This window comes from Lissotriton vulgaris, chromosome 1_1, assembly GCF_964263255.1.
Source record: "Lissotriton vulgaris chromosome 1_1, aLisVul1.2, whole genome shotgun sequence".
NCBI classification, from domain to species: Eukaryota; Metazoa; Chordata; class Amphibia; order Caudata; family Salamandridae; genus Lissotriton; species Lissotriton vulgaris.
Window position 1 is genome coordinate 2,064,417,096 of NC_141685.1, and position 21,187 is coordinate 2,064,438,282.

The following is a 21,187-nucleotide window of genomic DNA, read 5'->3' on the forward strand; positions in this document are numbered from 1 at the left end:
CCTCGGCAGGTCTTGGGCTCAAAAATTCCACGGACTAGTTAATTCTCGCTCCGGTGCCTTCTCGACTCACGGGTTCACACTCTGCGACTCTGGGCAATAGCTTGCTTAATCTCCACAATGGCCCCTCGCGGCGGGATGCCTGACTTTCACCTTGTGGATACCCTGCCGTGGTTATCTCACAGGGGAATACCAAGACGGGTTCCCTAAGCAAGCGCCGGGAAACCTACTGCGGGTAGCTGTGCGCTATATAAGCTCAAATACATTTACATTTACATGTACCACTAATTTTCCAGTATGGTTTTGGCTGAAGGCAACGATTCTAATAAGACCCTTAAGTAGGGAGAAACAGATAGTCTGGGAAGCTAAGATAAAGTTTGTTTGACCTATAATGCTCATGGTTCACACAACTGAGGCAGGGTCAGGGGGACAGTGAAGGTCTTCAGGACAGCAAACCAGATCCATGGCAACTGTTCAAGAGGATGATTTATGTTTTATCTAAGGTAAACATAACAAAAATAGAAATCAACCATTTGATGACTGAGGAGAGACAATATTTAAAATTAGTTTGCAAGCTAGTGTCTGTTTCCAAGAAGGTTACGATCAGTTGTGTGGCATAAACATATCCATATAGGACAGTATTTGAGTGATGAGAAATTGAACAACATTGACAAAGGGAGAGATGTACACCCATCACAGGAGGTAACCACATTAGACAGTTGGTCAAGAAGGATGTCCTGAGGGACTATGTGCGAACCCCGCTAAGAGTTCAGAAAGTATGAGTGTGGCCTGTGTCTCTTTGGCTACTAAAAGGGCTGTTTTCATACTGTATTGTATTGTTGAAAACTTGACTTAGTATCGTCCCACCAAGAGTTAGATTCAATATAGATTGATAATTACTTATCTATTTCCATTTCCAGAATGTTTGCCAGCTAAGGGAGTAATGAGATTGATCTGTAGTCTGATAAGGTGACCAGATTTGCTGAACGGCCTTTAAAAGAGACATCACTTATTTTGAATTCTACACTGAGGGGAACATCGATGATATGGTTGAGAGGTTAAGCAGTCATTTAAAAATAGATCATATAGTAGGTAGGCCCTTAAAGAAGATGCAAGAGGTTCATTGAACATTAAGATATGCTGGCTTATCACGAATATCATCTTCTGATAGTGCTTTAGAATTGGGGACGGAGACCTCTCCAGGACTCTTAGATGACGTAATTAGGAGCTCAAGGGAATATACATCAATTTGTTGTGGGTAATCTTTATAGAATGTAAGAATTTTGTCTTTGAGAATTTGGCCACGTTACCACATAGACCTTCAGGAGGAACTGTCTTCTTACTACAAGCAGTGGATTGAAATAAGGATCCCATTGCAGCAAAGATTTCCCTAGGTGAATTATGAGTTGAAGTGAAAGGTGTACAAAAAACTCAGCTTAGCAATGTGTAAGGCTAGCCAGGTATTAGCAAAGAGATGATAAAGCACATACACTAGTGTGTCTAAGAGCAAGGATATTCACAACTTTTTCTACGAAGATGGCTAAAGGGCCAAGAGTTCGATAAATTGTATTGTATTGTATATTGGATTTATATAGTGCTTATCACCCAGGGGTCTCTAAGCGCTTGCCTTGGGAACCCGTCCTGGCTTTTCCCTGTGAGATAGCCCCTACAGTGCATCCCCAAGGTGAAAGCCAGGCATCCTGCCGCAGGGGGCCATTGTGGAGATTAAGCAAGCTTAATGCCCAGAGTTGCAGAGGGCGAGCCCATGATTAGGTCAGGCACCGAAGCGAGAATTATCGAGTCCGTGGACATTTGAGCTCAAGACCCTGCTGCGTCAGGAATTGAACCCTGGTCCCGGGTCTGACCTCTGCCTCAGGGTCTGCCTGCTCTAACCAGTGAGCCACACTTCTCCACTTCTAGATCTTATAGTATATTTCAAGAGGGATTTGTTTGCATAGAGAATATACTTTATGCTTCTGGAGCCTGGGACTGGAATTGATTGCTAAAAGTCCAGCTAAACTGGAAGTTCTAAATAAGGGCAATACCCACTTCCCAATGAGATGGGAGTTATAAAGAAATATGTTTTATCCATAAGATACAGCGAACACAATCAGTTGTGGCTGCTGCTCATTTTAGGTTGTGTGGCAGTGCAGGGGCAGCGCAGGCAAACATAAATTAATAATAAATAAATATATCCTTACCTTCTGCTCCCACGCCAACCTCACTGCTCCTTTGCTCCGGGCACTACAGTTCCCATGAACACACCCTCCCAGCTCACCACGCAATCCCATCATTTCTCTCATGCTATTACTTCCAGAATTAGAGAAATGCTGGGATTTAGCGGAGCAGGCCGGTTTCATGCTCCAGCAGGGACTAGGAGTCTACGCACCTGAAACCTGCAGACATCTCCAAGGAATAGCCTGGAAATATCGAAGTGAGCATATTGGTTTGGCTGGCTGTGGACTGCTGGCCAAACTGACATGCAAATTCTCAGTGCCCACTACTCCTCCTCCACCTGCTGGTGAAGCTGTGACCTAACTCCACCCCGTCCCATACTTAGCAAGCCTGGCTGAGTCAATGAAACATAAAATGATAATAAATCAATTTCTTTTTCATTTTGTGCCTATAGGCAATGGGCAGCGCTTCCATAGCGAAGGAGCCACCCCTGAATGAAATATTAGGATGGAAGCTGTCTTAAAGCCAAGTTTCACTCAAACAGACTAAATCTGGATTTTTGTGAGAATGAATCCCTGTAGTTGTACACAATGTTTAAGAGTAGACTTCACATTCACTAGCTGACATGATAGCAAATTAGTTTGGTGGTAGTAGCTTTGAGTGAGCAAGGGTTAAAACTTTGCAGCCTATTCAACTGGTCCTCATGTGATAAAGCTTGAGCCTTCTAGGAACATTTACCACTAGAGATTAAGGGGCAGAATTACAAGCCCCTTGCGCCACTTTTGGGTCACTTTTCCCATGTTAAAAGTGACGCAAAAGTAGCGCAAGGGGCTTGTAAATCTGCCCCTAAATTGTTAAGAGTTTAAGGTGGGTAGTTACGGCACCCCTGTTAAGCAGGATCCTAGAGATCAGGGTTCTGGCACTAAGAGCAGTCGGGAAACGGACATGAGAAGATGTGCTTGCCTTTAGTGTGTTTGCATGGATGCAACTTTATTAAAGGGTGACATGAGAGGGCAGGTAGGGTTTCAGCAAATTAATGAAATGTGTAGCACTCACAGTTCCACAACTGCCTTGTGTATATAAAACCACGAGAGAGCAAAGTGCAAACTGAAGCCCAGTAGTGCCTTTCTCCCTCCCAATTCCCACCTCTCCCCGCCACCCCCACAGCAAGTTCCCTTACTTGTAAGTACACTGGAATAAAAGTAAAATAATGTAAATGTGAGTAAAATGAAACACATAAATGAAAGAAAGTAAAACAATAAAAGAAAGACTCCTAAGAGGCTGAAGGTTGAAGCCAGGCACATCCAAGAACAGCCTACAATGAAATGAAGGAGGTAAAATGCAAATGAGCCATGTAAATGTAATTTTTACTTGTAAAGCGCACTAATACCCCAAATGGGGTGTTCTGGCGCTGTAACGCATACCGCTGTGTAACCCTTCCTGGCTTTCCCCTATGAAATGTCCACTCCTGGGCACCCCCCAAGGTGAAGCCAGGCATCCCAGCGCTGTTGGGGCGGTTGTGGAGATTAAGCAAGCTATTGCCCAGAGTTGCAGAGTGGGACACTTGATTAGAATAGGCACCGAGGCGAGAATTATCAGGTCCGAGGAAATTGACCCTAAGACCCACAGAGGTGGCAATTGAACCCTGGTCCTGGGCCAGACCTCTGCATCAGGGTCTGCCGCTCTAACCATTGAGCCACACTTCTCCACAAGACCACCTCTCAAATTACCAGTAAAAGAGGAGAACACTGCCTGCTACTGATTGGGTGGATGATATTAAATAAATTAAAATGTGGTGCCCACTTCATGATAAAATTGCCTATTCCTTAAGAAATGCACTGTTTGTGTATGTCTTGGTGAGAGATCTGGGGCTGATTACGATTTTGGCACGGTTGCACTGTCTCTTCACTGTCATGGCTGTGCCAAAGCGGCGCAAATACCGCACGCCTGATTATGAGTTTTTCGTGTGCAGGCAGACAGCCTTTTTGCCGTTCCCATGGCAGTGCCAGAAAACAGGCACCGAAATGGGAAATGGGAAAAATGTTGACACACGACATGGACAGTGACATCCATGCCCTGTTGTAACTGGGGGTGGTAGCAGATAGGGGGGCACATGTTGTGCCTCCCTGAATGCATCCCCATTGATGGAGGTATGGGGGCCCTATAGGGACCCTTTTTTCCTCCACCACTGACCTTTTCTTAGGGAGGCAGGCCACATAATGGTTTTACTAGCAAACATCTTCCAGCTCTTGCCTTTAAAAAGGGTGGTATTCTGTTAAACATGCACATTTGAAGAAACCTGTCCTGGGTTTGCCTACTCTAGATCAAATAGGCTTTAAACATTGTTGAGCTGCCGCCGCTGACGCAAAGTCTCCTCTGCCTGAGGGTGATCGAGGCAACTGCCTGCCTCACAGCTCGTGCCTGTTTATTGTGGCAGACCTGTCCGTGTCCTGGTATTGTGCCATCATTCTTGTTATTAACCTGGTATTCGTGCCTTAATTTTTGTTATTGTAATTATCCTGGTATTGTGCCTTCAGTTTCGGTATTGTTATTGTCTTTGTATTGTGCCTTCAATTTGTTGTACCTCTCTCCCTGCTTGCTGGTTGCTCTCATCCTGTTTGCATGCCCGGCGTTCCCGCCTGCCGTTGCTGAACCCGAGGCCCCTGCCAGCTTTTCCCACTCCTGCCTTCCAGCTGTGCTTACCTCCCTCCCCCTGCCCTAATTAATGGTGGCCACTGCGAGTAAGCGAGAGAGTGACACTTGAACACCCAGCCAGGGACCCGTTCTCTCCGTCAGTGGCTCCGCTGTTGAGCCACCGCCACTGAGCCCGCGTCTCCTCTGCCTGTGGGTGTTCAAGTTCACTGCCTGTCTCACTGCTCCTGCCCATTTTTTGTGCCTAGACCTGTCAGCGTCCTGGTATTGTGCCATCATTCTTATTATTGTTCGGGTATCTGTGTCTTCATTTTTGTTATTCTAATTGTCCTAGTATTGTGCCTTCCTCTTTTTATTGTTATTGTCCTGGTATTGGGTCTTCAATTTTTTGTGCCTCTCTCCCTGCTTGCTGGTTTCTCTCATCCCGTTGTGTGCCCGGTTTTCTCACCTGCTGCTGCTGCCTCCGCAGCCCCTCATCATGCCTGTTTTCCCAATCACGCCTCTCAGCTGTGCTTCTCTCTGACTCGACCATGACCAGCACCAGAGACCCTGGACCTCCGACCTCCCACCGCTAAACCAGACCTGCCCTGCTTGCAGTCAACACCAGAAGGAACAGCAACGGCCAGCTGTCCACGCCAAACACCACCCAAGACCAGTTCTCCTGCCATCAGTGCCGCCAAACCTTCACCACCCTCTGCACCTCCACACCCACTGCCTCCAAGTCAGATGCCAACATAACCAAAGCCCTGAAGTGCATCCTCCTCAACGTACGTTCCCTGAAAAGACATGCCGTAGAGATATGGCACCACCTCGACACCCTCTCGCCAGACATTGCCTTCTTCACAGAAACCTTGACAAACGCCTCCTCTGCCCCGACATCGCCACAGCTATTCCTGATGGATACAAGATCCAGAGGATGGATAGCCCCAACCGCCCAGGAGGAGGACTCACCGTCGCACACAAGAGCTCTGTCCGACTCTCCACCTCCACCACAAGCGACTCCTTTTCGACCACCGAACATCTTCACTTCCAGATCCAGACCAGTCCTAGAAACACACTTCACTCTCAACTACAAACCTCCCGAATCCCGCACCCCATTCACCACTACCATCGCTGACGTCATCGCCCATCACGCCATTGCCTCCAGAAACTACATACTCATCGGAGACCTGAACTTTCACCTTGACGACCCCTGTGACCCCAACTCTGCCACCGTCTTGGACAACCTCGCCAATGTCAAACTGAAAAGGCTTGTCACCATCCCTACCCACAAGGCAGGACACACCCTTGACCAAAGCTTAACAAGCAGGAACAACATCAGCTTCAGCCACCCCACGCAACCCCCATGGACGGGCCACCACTGCGTACACTTCCTCACAAACCCACGCTGCCCAAACCTACATTCCACCCTGCGCGAAGAAACTGGAGCACAGTCACAGAGTAGCAACTTATCACCACCCTCAACCACGACACCCCTGCAACCCCTACCACCTCAACCAACGCTAACCTCACGGCCAAAGAACTCCACAGATGGATCTCCAATTGCACATAAAAGCTCGCACCCCTATGTCACCCCAACAGACAGCGTCCAAGAAAGGCCACCTGGTTAACCGCTGACCTCCAAATATCCAGACACACCTGCAGATGTCAAGACCAAATGAATGTGCACTACATAGAAGTCAGGACAAGTAAATGCTTCGAAAGTTCTAGCACACAGCCAACGCGTTTCGTTCCCCAGTGCCACAGGAACTTCGTCAGGGCTGTAACAATTACAAAAGACTGACATAAATATAGACACAAAGTGACAGATAGATATATACATAGTGAGATACATTCTACAATTTTGAAAAAAACACCACAAACATAATGTTTGTACAGGTGGCCCAAAACATGATGACACATAAGGTTTGTTTTTGCAAAAACACATCCAGCCAGTAGACAGTTGGCCCCAAACATGATATACAGGGCACATGTTTGTTTGTAAAATGACATACAACCACAAAAGATGACATAAACAAAAACAAAAATAACAGGATAAAAACAACAATTAAATGGTAACAGTACATCGATTATATATGCACTAGGTTCCATTATAGAGAAGCATCTCAAGTGGCTAAAAACAACGTACATCTGCATCTGGTGCAAAAAATAGATAGCAAGAGAAGAAAAGATATATAGAGACATGGGTCCTGAGTAAACAACCACAGCAAGCAAAAGGAAAAACAACAAAGCAGCATGTAGGTTGATACTGCATCAGATCAAAAAGGCCCCCGGCGTATCAACTACATATCTATTGTGGAGGTCACATACTACAGATCCCTACAGCAGCTTAGATCGCACCAAGAGGATCATATATATTTCTCACCTTATGATATATAAAGGTTCAGTAACCTGAAGGATGATTTATTTCATAATCGCTGATGGGTAAGTAAATGGAGCTACACGACCAATTCGCGTCGTCCTAAAAAGGAAAAATGGGGAGGAATCGCGTTTAGAGAAGTCCACATCTAAAATAAAGTGGTCACATCAACAAGCAAGAGGCAGGATAGTAAAGACCAATGGAAAACATATGGACATGTTGCGAACCTCCGCATAGTGCCACTAGTTCACTAGGTTATCATGAAGCAAGGTGAAAATAGCATAGTATCGAATTCTCACCTAGTTCAAAGATGAAACTCTGTAAAATTCCAAAAGGAATTCCAACTCTTTAGGATTTATTGAGATTGCACCACAAAATGTAAAACTGGAAATCAGTCAACGTTTGACAAATAATGTGCAAACATACTGCATATGAAAAAGAACTGAGACAGAGCTAACTTTATTCAAGCTATATGTTGGTAACCTTAAAGACAAGGTCCCAACCCTATGAACACTCTCGCCTTATTTAGCGGTTGACAGCGAATAAAATAGTAGTGTCCACGAGCTGATTTGCAATTATCAAGTGCACCCAGACCAGTGCGACCTGTCACCAATAACTGGGGGCAAAAGACATGAAAAGTAGCATAAGCATTACCAAGTAAAATACATGTAAAATGACCCTAGTGTAGAAGAAGTAACACCCCACAGTAAAAATTCCGTTATGCGCAGAAGTCCTCCACTGAATATTTTGGTTGTGAACAAGAGAAAAAAGAGGGGGGCATAGTGAGGTGGGGGGAAGGAATAGGAAGAGAAGATATACCACATCTAGATGTAAATCTCCATTGGGTCAGCGATTATATAACACGGATATATACAGCACTAAGCAGCTAAAAATTCACCAATTTCTAATTCGATGCTAAGCTCATTTCTCCCAACTGACACCACATTCTGCTTATACTCTCACCTATATTTGACGGGTGAAAGGAATCCCATAGGCGTACCAGCAGGATAACAACTTGTAATGGGAGATCCCCAAAAAACAAAACAACCTGTCCAATGTACATAGAGGAAAAGGAACATTTATTATAAAACTAAATAGCTATGTTGCTTCCAATAGGAGTTGATTAAAAAAGAGACCCTGACAGAAAGGACAACGCACCATACAGTTAAAAACCCTAACTGCAAGGGAAAATCAGTTCCCGTCCTCACCTTGGCTGTGTGATAGGTTTATTTCAGGCAAGGACGTCTTACATGGTTAGTAGTGGTAATCTGTCAAATTGAAACAGAGATATCCCAAGAGAGTTATACCAGTGTAGCACCAACTAGCCCAAACATACACAATCATCTATACACAACCCTTACCGCTACGATTTTGGTGAAAACCGACAGATCAAGTCCAATTAGGTTATTAAGGGTACTAGTAGGGCTAGGTCCCAGTAAGTGGCGAATTTGGCCTCCAAGTAAAACTCTGGAACCACAAAAAACACATAGGTCGATCAAGCCCGACCGGGAGAGCCGGTGGCTACAGATCTGAAAAGTATCACAGTTACCCAGATATGAGCGTGTGTCCCTAAAGTGCTATCAGTAGAAGTAGCTAAAGTTGTCACTATTCTAAAAAAGCCACAGTCATAACGTGTGCTCCCAAACCAGAAACCCGCTATTAGGTAACGGCTGTCCCTGCCGGCGTACCTTTTCGCCGCAGTGGCTTTGAGATACTAAAACCCGTATCCCACACATAAAGAGAAACATGCATTACCGGCCTTCCTTAATTTGTCACAATGCCAGACCCATATTATCAAAGCCAAAATCCCTCTAGGGGCATTACTAGTGCCATATCACTACTAAGCATGGGCGGAAAATCCGTTCCGCTCGCGGATTTTGCGGATTTTCGGGAAATTCGCAATCCGCGAGATTCGCGAATCTCCCGCAAAATCCGCAAATCCGCGAGCAGCGGATTTTGCTCGCACTGCTCGCACTGTTCGCGTGAGTTCGCGCCCCGCGAATAAGTGCAAAATTGCAGAAATACGCTCTTAGCAAAACTGAAAGTAACTACTTACCAGGTTCAAAAGTTCAGGCTCATCATTAGTAGCCATTTCCTGTAGTGCTTCCTGAGGGGCCCCTCCAGAGTTCAGTTGCCAGTTGAAACTATTATGTGACCCTGCTCTGAACCTCAGAATAGTTACACATATGCCACAAAGGTCCTGAATTACAGCTAAGGGAGACAAGCAGGAGCCAGGCTGGAAGTTAAAATCCATTAATCAGCCCCTAATTCATTATTGTCAGTTGGGGCAGGGCAGGTGTTGTAACTAATTTTGCAACAATGAAAGCACTTAGCAAGTGCAAAAGATCACTAATCAGGGCGCACTAAGGAAGCAGGTGCCAGCTAAAAAAATATTCTGTGACACATTAATCAGCCCCAAATTAATTCAGGTCACTTGAGGCAGGGAAGGTGTGCTTTGCTTTGCCGAAAATAATGTACACTGGACAACCAGAGGGTGTGGTGATGAAACAGAGGGTGGCATGGGTGGGCCAGAGGGTGGCATGAGTAGTCAGAGAGTGGCAGTGGTGACAGAGAGTGGCAGTGATGAAGAAGAGTGTCCCAAACAGGCTGGACACGTAGAAACAACAAGTTCGCAAAACTTGCGACCCGACAGGTAAGTTCGCAAATTGCGAAATTGTAAAAACCCTCGCGAACTGGCAGAAACACGGGCGAACACAAAAAAAAAAAATCCTCAAATTCGCGGGAATTCGCGGATTTTGCGGATTGCGAATCCGCAAATCCGCAAAATTCGCGAACGCGAGATCCGCAAAATTCGCCCATGCTTAATCACTACCCACTAGTCTCCTTCTAACAATATTAAACAATACAACCAACGAGTGTGAACGGGCCCCCTCCACACATAAGAGCACTTACCAGAGCTTTCGTCTGAAGAAGACAAGCAACATGGTGGCTTGCACAAGCGTCGAAGAGACAAATGTCCTGCAACAGATTCCAATTCTTCTTGAGATTCTTATATACCGAGTTACCGTTGGTGTTATATTGGGTGATAAACCTGACTTTGTCATTTCTAGTTTTAGTAACTCTTCCAGATTTTGTCTGAAGAGTATCATCCCTTCTAAGCGTTGAAGCCTTCTCAATGGCCATATCCAAGACCACTGTATGATATCCACGCTTTAGGAACCTTTTCTTTGATTCCAAAACATTCTTGTGGTATGTGCTATCCTCACTGCAATTCCTTCTTAAACGTGGCATCTCCCCATAGGGGATATTGTTGATAACTGACTGAGAGTGGGCACTCTCAGCGTGCAAAACTGCATTGCAGCCCTCTCTTTTCTATATAGGGTGCTATGTATGATGCCACCCTTAACATAGTAATGTATATCGAGGAATTTGATCTTAGCTTTATCGAAAGTCATTGTTAGCTTAACATTGAAGGCGTTCGGAATAAGGTAAGCATGATATTGAGATAGTTCGTCTATGTGCCTGACCATAGCACAATGATGTCGTCAATGTACCTTTCCCAGAACTCAACATGCTCCGTCCAGGGGGAGGCACATCTATGCCAGGCGTACTCCCTCTTGAACCCCCCCATGAAGAGGCATGCATAAGAGGGAGCACATTTTGAACCCATGGTAGTACCAAGTATCTGCTGTAACCAGTTGGCATCATGTAGGAAAAAATTGTTACTCAAAATGATGTCAATCATTTCTACAATCATTTCATTGAATTCATATTGTTCAGCCGACTCTCTGTCCAAAAAGGATCGAACTGCATGGATGCCAAATTGTTTGCCTATGCATGTATATAAGCTCTCTATGTCAAATGTGACAAAACACTGGTCATCAGACAAGTGGAAATCATTGAATTCGGTCAATATATCTTTGCTCTCCTTGATATACGAGGGAAGATCATTCACATACTTCTGGAGTCTAAGGTCAACAAATTGTGATATTTTTTCTGTTGGTGAGTCTCTTCCCGAGATTACAGGGTGGCCCGGAGGAAAAGTGCCACCCTTATGAATCTTGGGCAATATGTAAATACAATGGTATCTTGGATTAGAAACTCGAACAAATCTAAACTCATCCTCAGATCGCAAAGCAATCTCCCTCCATTCACTTAGCTTCATGTTAATCATAGAGGTGACCTGTTTCATCGGATTGGTTGCAATATGTTCATAGCATCTGGTGTTGCTAACGTGCCGGTCAATCTCAGCCATGTAATCCCCACTTGTTTAGAGAAGAACTTGGAAAAACTGTAAAACATCTGAAGACCTCACCGCCTACAAGAACGCCATGACACAATACCACCAACGCATCAGATCAACTAATAGGGCCTTCATGCAAAACAAGATCCTTGCCAACTCCAGCAACTCCAAAGAACTCATCAGCGTCATCCAGAAAATCCCCAAGCCCCCCAGTGAAACCACGGACATCACCCTTTCCCAGAGCCTCTGCAATACGCTTGGCTCCTACCTCCACCTGAAAATCAAGGGCCTCTAGGACAACTTCACCGACCGGACACCAAACTCCTAAACCACCTCCCTCCCCAGCAACGCCAGCCTGCCCACCATCTCCTCCTAGACTCAAGACATCACGGAAAACACCACTTCGACCATGAAAGGAATCCACTCAGGGGCCCCCGCGGACCCCTGCCTGATGCACATCTTCCACAGAGCTGCCATCATCCCAGAACTGTAATGCACCATCAATGCCACCTTCAAGACCGGCATCTGTCCCGGCAACTGGAAACACACTGAAGACCCCTGCTCAGGAACCCAACGGATCTCAAGAACTACAGTTCCATTCCCTCCTTGTCTTCGTAGCCAAAGTCACTAAGAAGACCGTCAATGCACAACTAACAAAATTCATCGAAGTAATCTCCCTCCTCAACCCCTCCCAATTGAGATTCTGCAGCAACCACAGCACCAAGACCACCCTACTCGCCGCCACAGATGGCATCCGCACTCTTCTCGACCAAGGACACACCACAGCCCTGATCCTACTCGATCTCTCAGCAGCATTGAACACCGTCTCCCGCTGCACACTCACCGACGGACTTCACGATGCCGGCATACAAGGAACCACCCTCAACTGAATCCACTCATTCCTCACTGGCAGAACCCAAAGAATCAGACTACCACCCTTCCTCTCTGAACTCATGGAAATCAACTGGGGAGTACCCAAAGGTTTGTCGCTCAGCCCCACGCTCTTCAACATGTAACAGGCCCCCCTCGCCTCCATCGTCAGACAGCATAGAATCTTATGCCAACGACACCCAGCTCTTCCTCTCCCTCACCAAGGACCCCATCGCCACCAGCATCAACTGCTTCCTGGATGAGCAGCAGCTGCCTGAAGCTCAACTCAGAGAAGATGGCAGGCCTCAGACCCTCCCTATCTGCATGGGACCTCACCTGGTGGGCCACCACCTTCAGCAGCCCTCCCACCCCCACGGACCATGCCCAGAACCTTGGTGCCATACTCAACTCCTCCCTCTCCAGGAACCAACAGGTCAATGCTGTCACCTCCAGCTGTTTAAACACCCACCCATCCTCCAACAGACCTTCAAATGGACCCCCCCTCCGAATCAAGAAAAACTGTCACCCACGTCAACCAGCAGACTCGCCAAGGAAATGCCCTCTACTCCGGGATCAACAAGCCTCTGCTACACAAGCTCCAGACCATACAGAACACTGCAGCCAGACCCTAATTCCCCGACACTAACACATCACCCAACACCTATGACACCTCCACTGGCTCCCCATTGAAAAGAGAGTTACTTTCAAGATACTCACCCACACCAACAAATGCCTCCACAACACCTGACCCCAATTCCTCAATGAAAGAATCTCCTTCCACCTACCCAAGAGAAACCTACGATCCCCAACCTCACCCTCACAATAACCCCACGCATCCGCAGAGCAAGAACAGATGGAAGAGCCTTCTCCTACATTGAGGCCAGACCTGGAACGAGCCTCCGATCGACATCAGAAAGCTCCCCCTTCCTGAACATCTTCAGGAAGACACTCAAGACCTAGTTTTGTTTTTCGACTGAACGAAGCTACTTACCCACCCCCCCAGTGCCTTGATACCCTCACGGGTGAGTAGTGCGCTAATAATCCCCCTGATTGATTGATTTATTGAAACATTATCTTAGTACCACAGATAATTATGGCCAATACTACCGTAAGTCTTATGTAGGAGTTTGTCAACTGTTGCAATAGCAGAGGTATGTCAAATTGCTAGCAAAAGAAACAAATGTGGCTGCTTTGGTAGCAGAGTGGATTGGCACAATCTGACCTCATTTAAGACTTCACACATTCTTTTTAGCTTCTAATTCAAGAGGATACACTACACAACAATATGTATATCTGGACTTTCACTTGTCAGTTATGCACAGCATTATTATCTACCATAAGAGGAGTTTAGTCAGTCTTTCGTGCATCTGCACCATGTGGTCTAAAATGGTTTGATTGAGGGCAAAACAGTCGCTGGCAAAGCTAACAAGTCTAGCTTTTATGAGGTAAAGAATGCAAACACACACATTCATAAATGCAGTGGTGATTTTAATAGTAATTGTGGTAAAGGTGATGTTGATAGTAAGGGCTTCATTACTGGTAATGGTGGTTGTGAAATGTTAGCCTGTAATATGTTGTCCACTATTCTAGTGGGCACCTTGCACCATTCTAAACGACCCTTATGATGGTGGTTGAAAAGTCAACCTTATAGATCAGCTATCCTGGTGGTAGCATGGACCAGCAGTCTTAGACTAAAACTTCAGAGACCATGTGAAGCCAGCTGTTTTACGATATATAATCCCTTGAATACCACATGAAAGGACACCACACAAGGTATATATCAAATATATATGTATTTATTACAAGTTACTCATTTAGGATACCATAGGTTGCACAAATACAATTCTGCCATTGGGGCCTAAGAAACCATATGCTAAGTAAGTGGTATAAGGACCACTTCAGGAATAGTGAATAGGCATAGGGCCTAGGGGATGACTGGGGCTACACTACAGAACCAAAGGTTAGGAAGTAGGAGACCCACGGGAGACACGTGCAGTGTGGGAACACAGTCGCGAGTTACCCTAAAGTTATAATGGGAACGTAAAAGTTACAAAGTAGTAGATTAAGGACACTTCCGGATGGACTACGGTAAAACCCTTTTAAACTAGGACACTTCGAGAGTCAACACCCATGGGAGCGCCGGAGTACTCGAGTTACCTCACCCAGGGAAGCCAGGTGCATAGATGTCTTTTCCTGTCGGGTTTCGACGCTGTGTCCTATGGAGAGCTGCAAAGAAGTGCTGCAGGCGACCAGGAGAAAAGTGTCCTGGTGGATCCAAGGGTGGATCGAAGATGAGAAGAACCTGAAAGCAGAGGGGACAGGGACTGGGTCACTAGCCAGTGACCAGGAAGGAACCAGGCAATGTCGACTTGCAATCAGGTGAAGAGGTGAAGCTTGTCTCTGCAGCCACGAGGACTAAGAGGTGTCGACGACAACCAGGAGCTGGATTCGAGCTGCTCCACAAAGGATTCAGATGTCTGCGGTGCCGGTATCTGAATTGAACAAAACAAGCCTTGGCAAACGCAATCCATGCAGGAAAAGAAGGTTGGCTTCAAGTCTGACCAGCAAGATCTGGGGAGCTTCTCCTTCACAGGGAAGCTGGAGCAAGCCCGTAGCAACTAGACAAGTGGTGTAAGTTTACAAAAAAGTCTTCAGAGGGCTAACTAGCCAATGGGCTAGCAACTGGGAAGACGTGTCAAGCTGAAATGCAGGAGCAGGCTCCACGCGGCACTTGTGGAGTGTGGAGGGCTGAGCTTCAGGGCAAATGGCCCTCGGGTCTGGGGATTCTCCAATCCCAATGAACAACTTCAAGGGTACCTCAGAAGCTGCACGGTTTAGCAAAGAGCAGGTAGTCCAGGGTGTCCGGTCCCACGTCTCTCGTGTCTGCCACAGGTCTGAGCTTTGCTGTGGATGTGGATCTGAGTTGGAGAAGTCTAGAAGTCCAGTTCCTGAGTCGCTAAGTCTTCGTGTTCCGGCAGGAGCATCGACAAAGCAAACCAGCAAGTTACTGGTGGTGCCTGTTTGCACAGGGTGGTTACTTCTTGACCACAAGGGAGATGTCTTCAGTCTTCTAGTCGGTATAGAATGTCGAAGGTCCAAGAGTTCCATTTCAGAGTTTCAGTCCAGGATAATCTAATGTCTCTAGACACAGCGCCTATCTTTATACTAATCTAAGGGGCTGGATTACTTGCTAGATCCCTCCTATTGGTGTACCCTGAGAAGGGGTGGTTACACCCCTTCCTCCTTGTCCAGTTTCACACCAGAGCTGTGGCTGAAGTGCCCCAGCAACTGGTTGAACCGGGCTATGCATGGAGCACCTTGTGTGCCCCAGGAAGTGTCTCATTTTTGCAGCCCTCCCTGCCCCAATACACTAAAAGCCTGTCTGGGGAGGTGTTAGCACCTCCCAAGGCAGGAAACCTATTGTCCAGGCCTCCCCTGCCGGAGTTTCGTCCAGCAGCAGGAGGTCAGACTCGTGTCTGTGACAGCAGCATCCATTTTGTGATGCTGAGGCTCTGTTTAACTTTAACCGGGTAAAGCATTAGCTACATGTCTTCTCCCTCTAGAAGGGTGGAATGCTACCCCTGCCACCAGAACTGGCAGGGGTAGTATTCCAAAGTGTTTGAGACCTTACACAACATGTTTTGATAAAGCCAACCCAAAGTTAGCGTTAACTGCGAGGATTATAATGCACTTAAGAGTATATGGTATGGCTATATCATAGAACAGCTATAAGGAGATGGTTCAGAAAGCTGCAGAGGGGCTCAGCTCATGCTAGAGCACACTCTCACACAAAACCAAGCACTCTGCCTCCAGGATTGTTAAGGCCTGCCATAGGAGTGACTTATAGGTATATATGTGTCTATATATAATGGTAGATATAGGTATACTATATCTAAGCAAGGGGCGATTTCTCCACCTTGTCCAAGCTGAGTGATCAGCCTGTGGTGTCAGTTTGGATGGCCATCGAGGGGTGGCATAATACATGCTGCAGCCCCTGGTAGGCCTTGGATGCACCTATGCCCTGGGTACCTATCGTACACTATACAGGGGCTCACAAAGGTGACCCAATACCCAATCAAGTATGTACCGAAAGTACATGGTATCAATTTAGAGAGAGAACAGCTGGGCTGTGGGTCTGATTAGCAGTCCCACAGACACACTAAAGTCGAAAAACCAGAAAATCACAGCAAAACGTGGGGGTACCATAGGAAGCAGACCCTACTCTCCTACAGTGGTGGTAATGGTGGTACTGGTGACAGGTAGATGGCCTTTGTCACGCTGTACACTGTAGAACAATTCTCCACCTATCCTTTGGCACATGACGTTAGAGCCCGAAGTGGGCATGGAATTAATGAACCAAAAGGACATAATGAGAGATAGGCTCACCCCAATGAGTGATGTAACCGCAACAAGGAAAAGAGCTGATGGGACCCACCTAAAAGAAGTAAACAGTGAATTGTGTCACTGAATAAGAATCAGCACATGGCCTGCTTACAAAACTAAAATAGAAGAGGTCACCTTTGTCAAAAAACAGAAAATCGAGTGAAGAGTGATGTACAATACAAAACATAGGAGCCTATTCACAAAGGTGAATGTGGAAATCTACTCCTGCACTTCTGTGCCATTCACAATTTCTCAGTATAGATGTACACCTATGTATCATCCTCAGGTATGGGATGAAGGTATCTGTGACTGAATTTGCCAGGGTAAAGTTGCTAATAATAACTACCAGTAACTTTTAATGCAAAGATGGATCTCTCCTCCACAGCAGCAGTGATCTCCCTATCTGAAAAAAGAGGGTACTGTGTTAAATCGTGATGTGTTTTAGGTAAATTGCGAAAGTATGCTAACAGGAATGATTTGATAGGCTGGACACAACCTGAACATTAAAGTTGCAGCCGCCATTTTATCGATCGGGAACGGTTCCCAGGGCTGAAAATTTGTGTCAAAGCTAAGATAAGGGGTCAGGGTGGAGACACTCTGACCACATTTTTGAGAAATGTGGGCAATAGTGACACAAGTTATGTGTCCAAAGTAGATTTTTTAAATAGCGGATGATATTTACAACGACGCCGCGACTGCCAGCGGGGCCCCTGTGCTCAGCGAGGTAGAATTGGTTTGGATACGTGTAAGGAAGTAATGGCGCTCTGCGTGTTCCTTAGGTTTTGGTTGTTGCTGTGAGTGTAAAAGTCTGGTGCATACAGTTCAAGGGAACAAACCCAACGGAAAACCAGCCCTTGCAACGGTAAGGAGATACATCTCCTGTACCAAGAATCATAGGCAGAATCCTGTGCATACGAAAAGTGGAGTGGTACCCTGGTCGAAACCTTGATTGAGCAGTGATTATCAAAATGATCCAGAAAGATTCGTCTGGTTTGCAATAAAGAGTTTTAATGGCAAAACAAAAGATCAGTACATCCAAGTAGCATGTTGTAAATGAAAAGATACTAAAGCCAACACGTGTTTCCCCACAGCGTGTGGCTGCTGTGACTCATCAGGGCTGAATCGCAGTGGTGGCAATCTTAAGTAAGTCTGAGGCGTGTGTGGTGATCGCAAGCCTTAAATGAGTAAGTGGAGAGACGGGTATATCTCCACACTGCTTAGAAGTGAGAAAATAAGCACGGGTCCGTGCGGGCGTCTTAGTCTTCATCCACCGCCCCTGTGTACCATCACGGGGACATTGCAAATATTGTGGCAACATCACGAGTATTACTGAAAACTATAAAAAAATATATATATTTGTACACACTCACTGCTCACTGTCACAGACTCATGTACACACTCTCAAAGTCACTCAGACACTTATATACCCATTCACATACCCACTCACACATTTATACATCCAGTGGTATACCCACTCAGATACTCATGAAGACATTCACACACCCATTCAAGTACTCAGGAACCCACTTACAGTCTCACTCTGAGAGTGACACACCCATGTACAGACTCACTCAGAGAATCACACACCTTCTTAGAGACCCACTCATAGACTCATGAGCCACAGTCTCATAACTACTTAGAGACTCTTACACCCACTCACAGACCCACTTGGACAGTGATGTACCCTCTAACAGACCCACTCAGATACTCATGCACCTACTTACAGACTCTCTTGGAGGAGAGTCACTCACCCATGTGGAGACCCACTCAGAGACTCATGTACCTACTTACAGCCCCACTCACACACAATTATATACTCACAGACCCACTGAGACACTCACACACCCACGAACAGACCAACCGAGATACTCACAGACCCACTCATAGATCCACTTAGACACTCATATACCCCATGAAGCACCCAAACACTCTGTCACAAATCCTGTCAGAGTTAAGAACTCAGTCACTCACTCATACACTCAGAGACTCACACACCTACTCTTAGACTCTCTCAGATGAACATTCACCCACTCCCTCCCCCCTCAAAGACTTACATATCCACTCAAAGACTAACCTAGACACTCACCCTCCCTGTAACAGACCCTCTCAGACAAGCATGCATGAACCCATTAACTCACCCATTCAGGGACTTATGCTCTCACTCACAGGCCCATTGAGACACTCATACACCCACTCACAGAGTGACTCAGAAGCTCATACATCCACTTGCAGACCCACTCAGACATTCACACACCCATACAGTCACTCAAAGACCCACTCTTAGACCCACTCAGAGACTTTTGCACCCACTCACAGTTGTACTCAAAGAACCACACACTCATTACCAGAACCACTCAGACACTCACGCTCCTACTCACCCACTGAGACATGCACTTGACACTTATATATCCACTCATAGATCCAGTCCTGCAGTCATATACTTTCTTTCAGATGTACAAAGGCACTCATGCATCTACTCAGACTGAGAGACTCATGCAACCAAATCACAGATTTATTAGGACACTGATGCACCCAGTAATAGGTGCACTGAGAAAGTCATGCATTTAATTACAGAACCATTGACAAACTGATGCACCTTCTCACAGATCCACTGAAATACTTCAACAGTGAATGAGAGACTTACTGATATAGTGATGCATGCAGTCATAGCTACCACTGAAAGAGTTATACGCTGTGCTATAGAGAAATTAAGGCAGTTATACATACTATTATAGTCTTTTAGATAGAAATGTGTTTAGTGTGTTGGTTATAGTCTATTTTGCAGCGCTAAGTTTTGTATATGGTGGCGGCTTGTTAGGCCTGCCACCATTGGCGTGGGTCTCCCTTCCATTTTTTGCTGTTGCCTCCTATGTTTTTGCTATGTTTTTTCTGGTCTATGTGCTTTGGGCACTTTGCCACTGCTATTCAGTGGCAAAGTGCATGTACTGCCTATTGTAAATTGTTGTAATGGAATAGTGAATCCATGATTGGATTATTTGATTTACTAGTCAGACCCTAGTAGAGTGGACCATGTATGCCCGGGGCCTGTAAATCAAATGCTGCTGATGGGCGTGCAGCACTGGTTGTGCCACCCACAGAAGCAGCTTCTACAATATGGCTCAGGCCTGCCATTGCAGAGCCTGTGTGCTCTGGGACTGCCATGTTGACTTGGCAAGCGCACACACTTGCCATCCCTAAACCTTCCCTTTTCTACATGTTAGCCACCCCTAAGGTAGGCCCAAGGTGCCCCCAGGGGCAGAGTGCATTGTATGTAAAAGGTAGGACATGCCCTGATGTTTGTGGCATGTCCTGATAGTGTCAGGATTGGTCAAAAGCGCCTACCTAATAACTGAACTACAACTCCCAGAATTCCTTGAGAGGGGGCGTGGTACTATTTAAGCAGTGTGGGCCCTTCCCACACTGTTCGTGATTTTGTAACAGCAGTACTATTGAGGTCCATCGATTGTGTGCTGTGCTGGTCTTTCCCTGCATGAGGCAGAGAGAGTTTTGTTTCCCTTTTTCACAAACGAGTCCTGCGCAAGTGAAGCAGGAAACGCGCCTTGGATTTGGATTACTCGTGTCTTTAACGAGTAGCGCGAGGGTCGCGCATCATTGTTAGCCCTGGCGTTCCAGTGATCTGTTTTCTCTCTGGTAACGGCGGATGGAGAGGAACCCTACGAGGACGAACGGAGACAGTAGCAGAGGCACCGTACTGTGAGTTATATTGCAGCGCGTGTTTGTTTAACGCGTTGCATGGAACTGAATGACAGCTTCTTCCAAAGTGGTTTTGTTACACGGCGTGACAATACATGCGCTGTGGGATACGGTCTGAATAAACAAGTGAGAGCGGAGTGTGGCGGGGAATACTATCCTGCGCTCTACCGTTACGAAAAAAGGCACTAGTGTCGGTCAAGGAAATTGCCAAAGCGGAAGGTAGTGGGGTAAGCCTACACCTTGCCGTGTTTGGAGCTTTACATTTTGTGAACTTGGTGCTTGTGGACTAGAGAGCGGAGGTCAGTAGTGGGAGGCTATGACTTACCGTTTCCATTTGAGGATTTAGTGGTTCATTCCTGAAAGAAAGGATTGGTCTTTCATAGACAGACTATTATTTATTTGGATACACTTCTTGATTGATTCACGTTTACTTTTGAGCACAGACAAACACAAGGCGGGGTAGGTGCTAAATTAATAGAGAGAAATTTAACACATGACCTTGTAGGTATCTGGGAGTAACTGGTGTTTTTTGTTTCATAGGGAATGTCGTGGCAGTTTAACATATCTGATTAACAGGGAGGAAGTGGAGCACACTTCTTCAGGAAAGGTGAAAACTCATTATTCCACGTAGCGAGAAATACATGAGAGTAGGATTTACCTGTGTACTTTAATAACCTGTATGCCTATTGTTTTTGTCTTACAGCCATCCCTTCCCTGCTGTCCCCTTCCGTCCCCTCCTTGTTTTGTTTCCTCTTTATTCCCTCGCTCTATCGCTCGAACTCGCTGTATTATTAATATCGGCGTGTTGGTGAGATAGGGAGGTGGAGTTATAT